The 10084-nt window shown below is 37.0% G+C and overlaps 1 long non-coding RNA gene across 1 annotated transcript; it reads right to left on the bottom strand.

The window, feature by feature from the left end:
* Positions 1–4716: 4716 nt before the first annotated feature.
* Positions 4717–6561, bottom strand: LOC127115541 (uncharacterized). Its single transcript, XR_007800765.1, has 2 exons — positions 6251–6561; positions 4717–5102 (listed from the first exon to the last, which is right to left on the bottom strand). It is a non-coding gene; the product is annotated as an uncharacterized LOC127115541 (long non-coding RNA).
* Positions 6562–10084: the final 3523 nt, after the last annotated feature.

Here is a 10084-nt window from a genome sequence, read left to right as displayed (position 1 = left end):
CATGGCTAGCAGTTCAGGAAGAGATTTGTCCATATTATTCATATTGAAATTTAGGACAAATTGACTGAATCCATCTGGCAACAATTGCAAGATCACATCAGTCGCAAGTTCGTTTCCGAGGGGAAAACCCAACCTTTCAAGGTTTTCCACATACCCAATCATCTTGAGCACATGGGGACTTACAGGGGCTCCCTCAGCTAACTTGCTTTGAAAAAGGGCTTTTGAAACTTCAAACCTCTCATGCCTTGCTTGCTCTTGATAGAGCAGCTTCAGGTGTTCGATCATATCGAACGCTGACATGTTCTCATGTTGCTTTTGCAATTCTGAGTTCATGGTAGCTAGCATGAGACAAGCAGTTTCATTGGCATCATCGACATGCTTCTTATAAGCATCTCTTTCTGCCTTAGGTGCAGAACTAGGAGGTTCCTCTTCAGGAACAGGTGTCTCCAAGACATACAACTTTTTATCATGTTTGAGGACAATCCTCAGGTTTCGGTGCCAATCCAGAAAATTTGTCCCAGACAATTTTTCCTTATCAAGGATTGATCGCAAGTTGTTGTTAGAGGTGTTTGCTGTCATGGTAATCTACACAAGGATTAATGAAAATATAAGTATCATTGACATATTTAATTAGGCCTTTAATTAAATATGCTCCCACTATTTTACTCAAAACAAATGACCCTTATCATTTGATTCGGAAAATCCCGTTGGAAGATTTTCTAGTGGGTCGAGATCCATATTTCACTTCGTTCTAAGTCCGCGTAGGCGGATTACACAAAACTAGGTTATTTAGGTAGGAACTCCTTCCAATTGTATCTCATACAACTCTCGAAAATTTCAGTTGGGTGAATAAGTCCTTATTCCAATCCATCATATGGATCATTTCCAACTCTTGCTTCTAAACATATACAAGAAAATTATAATTAAGTTTGACTCATCGTTTTAGCAGTTGGATATTACAGTTATCCCATCGCACCTTAACTAATACAAAACATGCACCTCGCGTAGGCGAAACCTACATTATTCGATACCAGTCTTGATGAGTGCTAAAACTTGGAAAGCAAACATATAATATTCTCATAATTTGTTTAGTTAAGTTTGACCCATTGTTTTAACAGTTGGATATTACAATTATCCCATCGCACCTTACTAATATATAGATCATGCACCTCGCGTAGGCGAAACCTACATTATCCGATACTAGTCTTGATGAGTGTTAAAACTTGGAAAGCATAAACTTAATATTTAGTTTGAGGGAATTGTAATTGTTATGATCTCACCGGCTTATTTATCATATAAATCGTCTCTCACATGCATCAACATACATTCACATGCATCAACATACATGCAAACAAAATGAAACAGTTATGGCCCCTAGCGCAATTGTTCTCCCAAGCCAATGAGAGAACCTAAGCTAACCTAATAACGATCTAAGCTTCTCCAAGCAAGATCTTCAAGGTTGTCCTCCTTTGATCTTCAAGGTTGTCCTCCTTTGATATTGAAATCTTCTCTTTCTTCATAACATTGTCTTCTTCTCTTTACTCATAACATTACATTCCAGAAGAAACTCGTTTTACATACGAGGGTTTGAGATGAGAAAAGAAGTTACATTAAGAGATTATATAAAAGGAGAGGCACGACTCGCAGGTCGTATTTTAAAACCCAAAATAAAGGATAACTAAGGCCATAACTGATCACCACAAGGCAATAATAATAAACACATTATTATTATTATTAATTTTAATTCCTTTAATTAATTAAGACCAAATTAAATTTCGGCGACCGATCACACTACGCAGAGTTAGCCGGGGGTCCGCTGCCCGGACAACGGGAACGGGTGTTCCGCTGCCCGGTCAGCGGACGGTGGTCAAAAACAGAAACCCCGAGAATTCTGACCTTGTGAGTGTGACGACCGTCACAGGCATGTTACGACCGTCACAGGCCATGTGAGTGTGACGACCGTCACAAAGCACGTTACGACCGTCACAGGCCATGTGAGTGTGACGACCGTCACAGGGCACGTTACGACCGTCACAGCCAGTTTGTTACGCTCGTCACAAGCTCGTGACGAACGTCACGCGGCCAAAATAACGGAACTTTGAAACAGTCTACAGACCTCTTCCAAAAAGCCCTAAATTCACAACTCCTTGACGGCACAACCCTTGCGCCGTCACCAACCCTAATGCGCCAATTTCAGACCGTCAAACACACCTCGATTGTTGATTCAGTATGATTGATCAACAGGTCATTGCTTCACCATACTAATGTCGGATTCCGAAGCAAATGACCATTGATCGCTCAAAGGAAAACAACCATTTAGTGTTTGAATGAACGAAACAGAAACAGTATATCACATATACCGTACTTTGCATTAGGATTACTTATATCATATATAAGTTGATCGGTCTCAATTGCGTAACCTATGGACGATCGATGTATCGCTGCTTCACCATACTAATGTCGGTACCGAAGCATAGTCAACATCAATCATCCAACTCGTACACTCATGAATGCCAAATTTAATTACCCGTTTAATTAATTAATTCATTCTGTCTTTTAATCATATTAATACAGAAAATAAATAGTTATCCGAGTCATGGTTTCGTAAGTGGCTCTGATACCACTGAAGGAGAATTGCGATCCAAAACGCAGCGGAAATTAAAATTTTCTCCTTTAGAGATCCTTACGAATGGTCATGATCAGTGATAGAATATTTACCTCTTGTGACGATTGAAACATTTAGTGCAGATCTCTTGTGACGATCAAAAACCTTTGATGCAGATCCACGAAGCGATCACGAACGTTGAACGATGACAACGTCTCTACTCAGTCCACACGAACGGATTCCTTCAATCACAGTGCTAGCTGGTACGAATGAAGGCTTTGAGTGAGAGAGAGAGAGAGAGAGAAAACGAAATAATGCAACCGCCAACAATGCTTCTGCACAAGGGTTCTATTTATAGAACCACTTGTGTGGGCTTCAAGCTAAAAAGCCCACTTAAATGTATTTTGGCCCATATCTTATAATATGCCCAAAATCACTTAAGCCCATGGTACCTTACCATATTTCGTATTCTACTCAAGTACACCGTACCTTACGATGTTCTATAATTCACTTAAGGGCACCGTACCTTACGGTATTCCTTAGTTACTCTATCTCTCATCAATCCGTCCTTTGTGTGTGACCCTGTAGGTTTTCGTGACGTTGGCAATTATATTAAATCACGCATTTAACATAATAAACAGTGAGCGGTATCTAGCAACACATCACTGCTACCCAAGACACGAAAATGTCATGTGATCTGACAAAACCATCTATGATAATAATTATGTGTATAATTACCCTTTTGCCCTTATGTCTATATTGAACATAAGGCATAGACCGTGTCATCCTTGTCCAGTTCAATATTGGGCCCATAGACATTTATCCTGTTATGCAGGATGGGCAAATTCCATCTAGGTCACTCATGTCCCTCAGCATGCTTCGTGGAGTACCCATCAACTGTCTTTATGGTTATCCAGTTACGGACAACGTTGGATCAGCAATAAAACACTCGACTCTACATCTAGGATCCATAGTGGTTTCAGGTCGAAGAGTGGAATACACTATTATCACCATGAGAATAACTTATGACACTTTGCATAACTTTCTATATAGTATTCTCATAGCGGGTCAATCCGGTATAAATATTACTCTTAATATTCATACCTATGTTTAAGACTTGATAACTCTTTATCCATGATCCATGAGATGTGATCATCAGTCTACAAACATAATAGTCTTAATGCTTTAATGTTATCCCATTTCACACTAAAGCTCGACTACAGATACTTTAAGAATAGTGTCCTTATGTTTAATGTGCTCTCGTGATTAAGTCGCACTTAATACATTAAACGGACTATCTATTCCAGGGACTTTATTAATCAACCATAATAAAGAAAATGCCTTTTATTATTAATAAATAATTTGATACAAGTACCAAAAGTATTGGCCTCTAGGGCTTACACCAACACCTCATACCTTGATTCAAGAGGAGTGTCATGCTTTAACCTTTGTGAATCTTACTTAACCATCTAATCACTTGAGAATTGCATTGTGCCCTAGTTCTTGATTCAAGGCTTTATTCTATTCATTGCATTGCTTGTGCTTGACTAAGTTGTGGTTATCCATTGTTTACTTGCTTACTCATGCATGCATTCATGGCCACATTATCATGTTGCTTCAATTGTTCATCTCCAAGCATATCATAACACAAGAGGCATTCAAGACATGTAATTACTTACAAGTTTGCTTGTCATTTTGGTCTTTTGTTTGGGATTACATTCATTCTTATTTTGGAGGCCCTACTTCATGGATCATTAGCATACCATTGGTGGTTAATATATGTGTGGCATTCCTAATCTATGCTAGTTCCATATACATTCATGACTACTTGATTATGATCCTTTGACTCATTCAAACTCATGGTTCCTAGCTCATATTTCATTATAACATGATTTTAATAAGCAAACTAAAGCATTGATCATTATATTCAAAAACATGTTACGAGAAGATTCATGCATACAGATGTCCATTATATCATCCTACAAAAGAAAATAGCAAAAGCAAAACTTTTGACCAAAGTTGACTTTGGTCAATAGTTGACTTTGGTCAACAGTTGACTTTTTAGTCAACTTTGACCAAAGTTAACACGCCTTTTCTCAAGAGCCTTAAGGTCCTAAACTCCATCTTTCATTCATCCATGAAGTTTTCCATTAAGGAAATATGGCATTACATGTGTACATGTACATACAATTCATTACATGTGGCATACAAATTGTCAAGATTCCATACATCATGCTACAATAACCATACAAATCCATCACCATTGATTCCATTGTTTTTCAATTCAAGTTACTTTCAAGTACATAAAAACTAACACACTTTAAATGGTCAAGCCATACACAATTCCAAATATTCAATATAATTTTCCATTTTAAAACTAAACTATTCAAAATGAGATTTAATGTAGGTCAATGTACATTCAAGACTATTTCCATATACCAATCCATGCATTCAAGTACTTTCCTTTTCCTTCAATTTCCAATTTCTCATTCAAATCCTAGGTTCAAAGTACATAATCCATGTTAATACCTTTACAAAGAACAAGATCTAAAAATAAGCAAGTACATTTAAAGGGATCTAATTCTAAGTCCTAAGCTACCATTTTCTTTCATCCACAATTTCCCATGGTCGTTTTCTTCGAGTGTAACCCATAGGTATAACTCCATCTCTATGACTTGATTCGGATGCCCAACCTACAAAACCAAGTGCCAAAATCACAAAGCCTCCCAATTTCTAAAACAAATTACCAGATTTAATTTAATTAAATAACCGTGAGAAGCATTACCTAAGCATTTTCCATAAAGAATCCAATTCAAAACATTATATTATCCAAAAGCATTAACCATTAATACAATACAAAAATCAACCCACATACCATTTCAATTCAAGTAAACAAGCTCCATGCTCACAAGAACACCATATCCAAACAGTCATAATTCGCATAATGCATAATAAGCTGCTCAATAAAGCAACATATTCCATAGTTTTCCAAGCAATCCAAATGAAAGAAGCTAGCGGCAATACTAGGCTAAGCAGAAGTCAATAGTTCAAAGCGGAGTGGCTAATCTCAATCATATCCCATAGCAATTCCTGGCTCTGCCCTGCTGATATGGCCAGTCTACTACAACTGTGTTGGATTGCAGACTTCAATCCCACTCACTATCATCTGAAGAATGAACCAATCGCACATTCAGCTCCATAGCCCCCATAATACGAGAAGACTCAACAAGAAACAATAATAGCCAACATAACTCTAACTCACTTCATTCAAATAATTAACATAGCATAGCAATTAACAATCTTCATGAACACTAACTGCACCTAACACTTTCCTAACCAACAACTCATGACAGTTACTAACAAAATTTCTAAACTAACTCCTAACTGCAAACAGTTTTAGTTTACTCTAATTAACTAATAGAAATTACAATTCATTTCCATTCCAATTGAATTTCAACTTGAATTTTATGGTAACTAACTTTCTAACTTTCTAACCGAATTTGACAGCTAACAGTTAAGTACCCTAACTAATTCATAATTGGTAACCAACTCGGTGTGAATTTCAATGGAATTTAAAGTGCATTTCATTGAAATTTATGGTGAATTTCTAACAGATTTGTGGAGAACTCTATAAGTAAGGCTCACCTTCTTCAACCCGAGGGAGATTTTTTTATGCAAAATTCTCTCGTTCTGCATCAAAGTCCTTTAACTCTACATCGGAGTTTCTTCCCATTCGATATCTGAAGAGCTCACCCTGCATCGAGGATTCACCAGGTACATCAAGCTTCAACCCTCTCAATCTTCCTTCCAGAACCTACAAACAGAACCCTTAACAACTTCTTCAACCGAATTCTTCAACAAACTTCTTCATGCACCCTCCATTCGGACTCCCCCATTTGGCCTCATTTTCAGCGCCTGGGCTTGGCCCCCTAAGCCCAAATTCGTTTCTACATGCACCACCCACAATTTGGGCCTGAACTTCACCTCTTTATCAGGCCCATTGCCAGCTTTTTTGCATTTCTTGATGTTTTTTTTTGTGTTAATTAGAAACTAACTAGAATTAGATAATTGGAATTTTTAAAAACTTGATTAGGTATAATTAGATTTCATATTAGTTTTAGAAATTAGAGGATTAATTAGATTTTTTAATTGATTAGACTTAAGTAGGTTTAAATATTGATTTTGATTAGTTAATAGAATTGAGAAATGTTAGAAAATAAAGATTTGATAAGTAATAGATTTTTTTAGAATATTAATTCACTGATTTTGATCAGTTTTAGAATTAGATTAGATTATTAGATAATTTTATAGAAGGTTAGAATATTAGGTATAATTGATTTTAATTAAGTTTCATGAGTAAAAATTAACTCAATATCAACATCTTTTTAAAATGACCGTTTTGCCCCTTCAAGTTTATTTTGCCATTTTGATCATATTACATGACATGTTCCCTTAGGAATTCTGACTTAGAAGTTTTGATTAACAATTGCATGCTCCCTTAGGTATAGCCTTTGAATTCAAGTCTAACCATTAGATTAGGATTAATTATAGACCTCAAACTAATTCAAACCCTCGATTCAAGTTGATCAAAAGCAATTTTGATCAACTAATTCCTTTGTATGTGTATAATCCCACAGTCTAACTCAAGTGATCAAAATACTCTTGATCACTTGATAAGACTTCTTCTGTAAGCTATGGAGCTCGAAGCCTCAAGTCAGACTCTCAATCAATGCACCTCAGTCATATCAAGCAGCGGATCATACAAGACGCATCAAAAGTGGTTCTTCAAGAGCTTGTTAACCAAGGATAGAATTGTGTGGCACGAGTCTTAAGCAATAGAGAAGGGGTGAAAATGGAGAATTCCTATCCTCATTCTTAATATCTTTGGGTACGGGACGCTTGACTCAGCTGCTCATTGTATTCACCTCTATTCATAGACTTTAGCACAATTCAAATCATATGATTGACAAGTCTCTCCCTTCATAAAGCAGCAGTGCAACAAACAAATGACTTCACCAATAACTCATCAATCACAATTCCAATTGTACGACACGAGCCTTAAGTAATAGAGAATGAATGGGAGTGGAAAATTCAATTAACTCATTCTGAATATCTTTGGGTACGGGGCGCTTGACCCAATTGCTCATCGTATTCATCTCTATTCATAGACTTTAGTGCAATTCTAATTAAATAATTGATAAGGTCTTCATCATTACAAGAAGCAACAAAGATTCTTCTCTAGCAACTTAAAAGTTAAGATGAGAATTACATGCCATGAGCCTTAAGTAGTAAAAAAGGGATGAGAATGGAGAATTCCTACCCTCATTCTGGATATCTTTGGGTACGAGACGCTTGACCCAGTTTCAATATACCATTACATTTGGTTTCATATCATCTTCTTCAGTCACTTGTTACCAAAACCCCGATTTTATGACTTTGGTCACTTTATTCCGTCTATCTCCATGATGCATTCCTATTCTACCTTCATTCACTCCATGTGATATACCCTATTCTTTGAGCCAAATACACTGTTTCTTTATGTTCCATCTTGTATCGCCTTGTGAACCAAGAGTTGTTTGGCTCATACCCAAACACTTAATTCTCCTTATTTTCAGATATACCAAATAGTGGTAGACACTTCCGGCTAGTCCACATATTGTTCAATGTCAGTTTTACTCTTGGGTTCATATTTCACCCTTGTTGGAGTTCAAATCATATTATCCTTTGGTTTAGACCATACTTGTTATCACAACTTCTTTTCATCTCCTACCACAAGTTTTATGAACTACGGAACTCTGAATTCCTAATTTCACTATAAGGAAAAGTAGGCATGAGGGCCCCAATCCTCACCAAGCACTTTATTTATTTCCTTCCTTTTCCCTTATTCTTTTGTGAGTAATCTTTAGATAACACCTATTCGAGCAAGATCAATCAAAATGATTCCCATGGAGTATCATGGATGTTAGGGGTGTTAATACCTTCCCCTTGCATAACCGACTTCCTTTCCTAGCATATATCTTTCCCCTAGGTTTTATCGATGTTTTCCCTTTCCTTCGAGAATAAATAATGTTCGATGGCGACTCTATTGTATGTTCGAGCATACAATGCGTTTGGGTATATTTCCGCTAGCTTCACATGTGAAGCAACATGGATGGTCAATTTGGTCGAAGAGATTATAGGGAAGGATCATGGATAAATTACCATGAATATAGAAAACATGTTTGTTATCAATCCGACGAAGAATCCGATAGCACATGGAAGAAGCAAGCGACATAAGTGAAGCTGAACTTGTAACACTACGGAACTGAGAATCAGATTGTAGACATCATGACGAAAGGGGTGAAGGTCGAAGTGTTCAAGAAGTTAAGATCTATGATGAACATAAATAGCTTAGACACAGTGAATTAGGTGGTGTGTTGGATGGTAATTCCTTGTGTCAATGTAGGTTGCTCGACGAGGCAAGGAAATTTTGAAACGTTTATGTCGAAATGTCGGAGCATGTTGCTCGACGGAGATTTTGACTTAGGCTTATTTTGTAATTTTAATTGAGTTAGGTTAGGTGGAGTTTTGCTTAGGGAGTAAGAAAACTCAACCTATAAATAGGGAGTAACTCTTATTGATTATAACACAAGAGAGAATGCACTTGCATATTTGAATAAAAAATTCAGTTTGAAGTGTAGAGAGAAACTCAACCTAATACGTAAAATTTGCAAAAGTGAGAGAAATATGTAAAGTGAGAAGATAAGAAAGAATATTTGAGGGAGGAGAAAATCACCATAGCTAGAGCTTGAGGATTTGCTGGAAATTCAGGTAAGGGAGGAACTAATCTAATATAGGTGTATTGCATGAAGGGTAGAAAGGGATCCTCACCTTCCTCTAGTTTTTTCTCACTACTATTGTGTTTTATGAGTTTTTATGATAATTGTTTGATCATCCATGTTAATTTCCATGTTCAAGTATGAATTCCTCATCTATCATATGTTGAATAATATGTATAATGTGTTCGTATGAATTCTGAATTTGGTTGTTGTCATTGATGTGCTTTGGTGTTATGAGTATAACCTTGAATTTGGGATTAATTGATGAAATTGAATGATAATCGAGGAGTATGTGTTGATTTAATCCCTGTATCATATGTATCTATTGTTTTCTATGTAAATTAGGGTACTGGGGTCGAAATCGTAGCTTCGGATGAGCTCTCATGGCCAAAATGCAGAAAACTGCATTCTACAACAATGTGACCGGTGTCATGAAGGTGACAGGCTACCCGTCATGCTTTCATTTTAATCATGATGATGATTGAACCAGTCCGGCGAGGTTCGCCTGAGAAGGTGACCGACCTTTGGCTCCGGCAGTGATGTGGCATGGTTCAGAGCCATTGATTTCATTTAAAATATTTTAACCACAGGCGTTGGTTTTGATTACCACTTGTGTGACGCGCTAACTAAGTTCCGTCATGGAACGCGCGTTTGTGTCGAC

Source organism: Lathyrus oleraceus, chromosome 1 (assembly GCF_024323335.1).
Source record: "Lathyrus oleraceus cultivar Zhongwan6 chromosome 1, CAAS_Psat_ZW6_1.0, whole genome shotgun sequence".
Taxonomy (NCBI): domain Eukaryota; kingdom Viridiplantae; phylum Streptophyta; class Magnoliopsida; order Fabales; family Fabaceae; genus Lathyrus; species Lathyrus oleraceus.
Note: the sequence above shows the minus strand (reverse complement) of the source record. Positions and strands in the feature narration are given on the sequence as shown.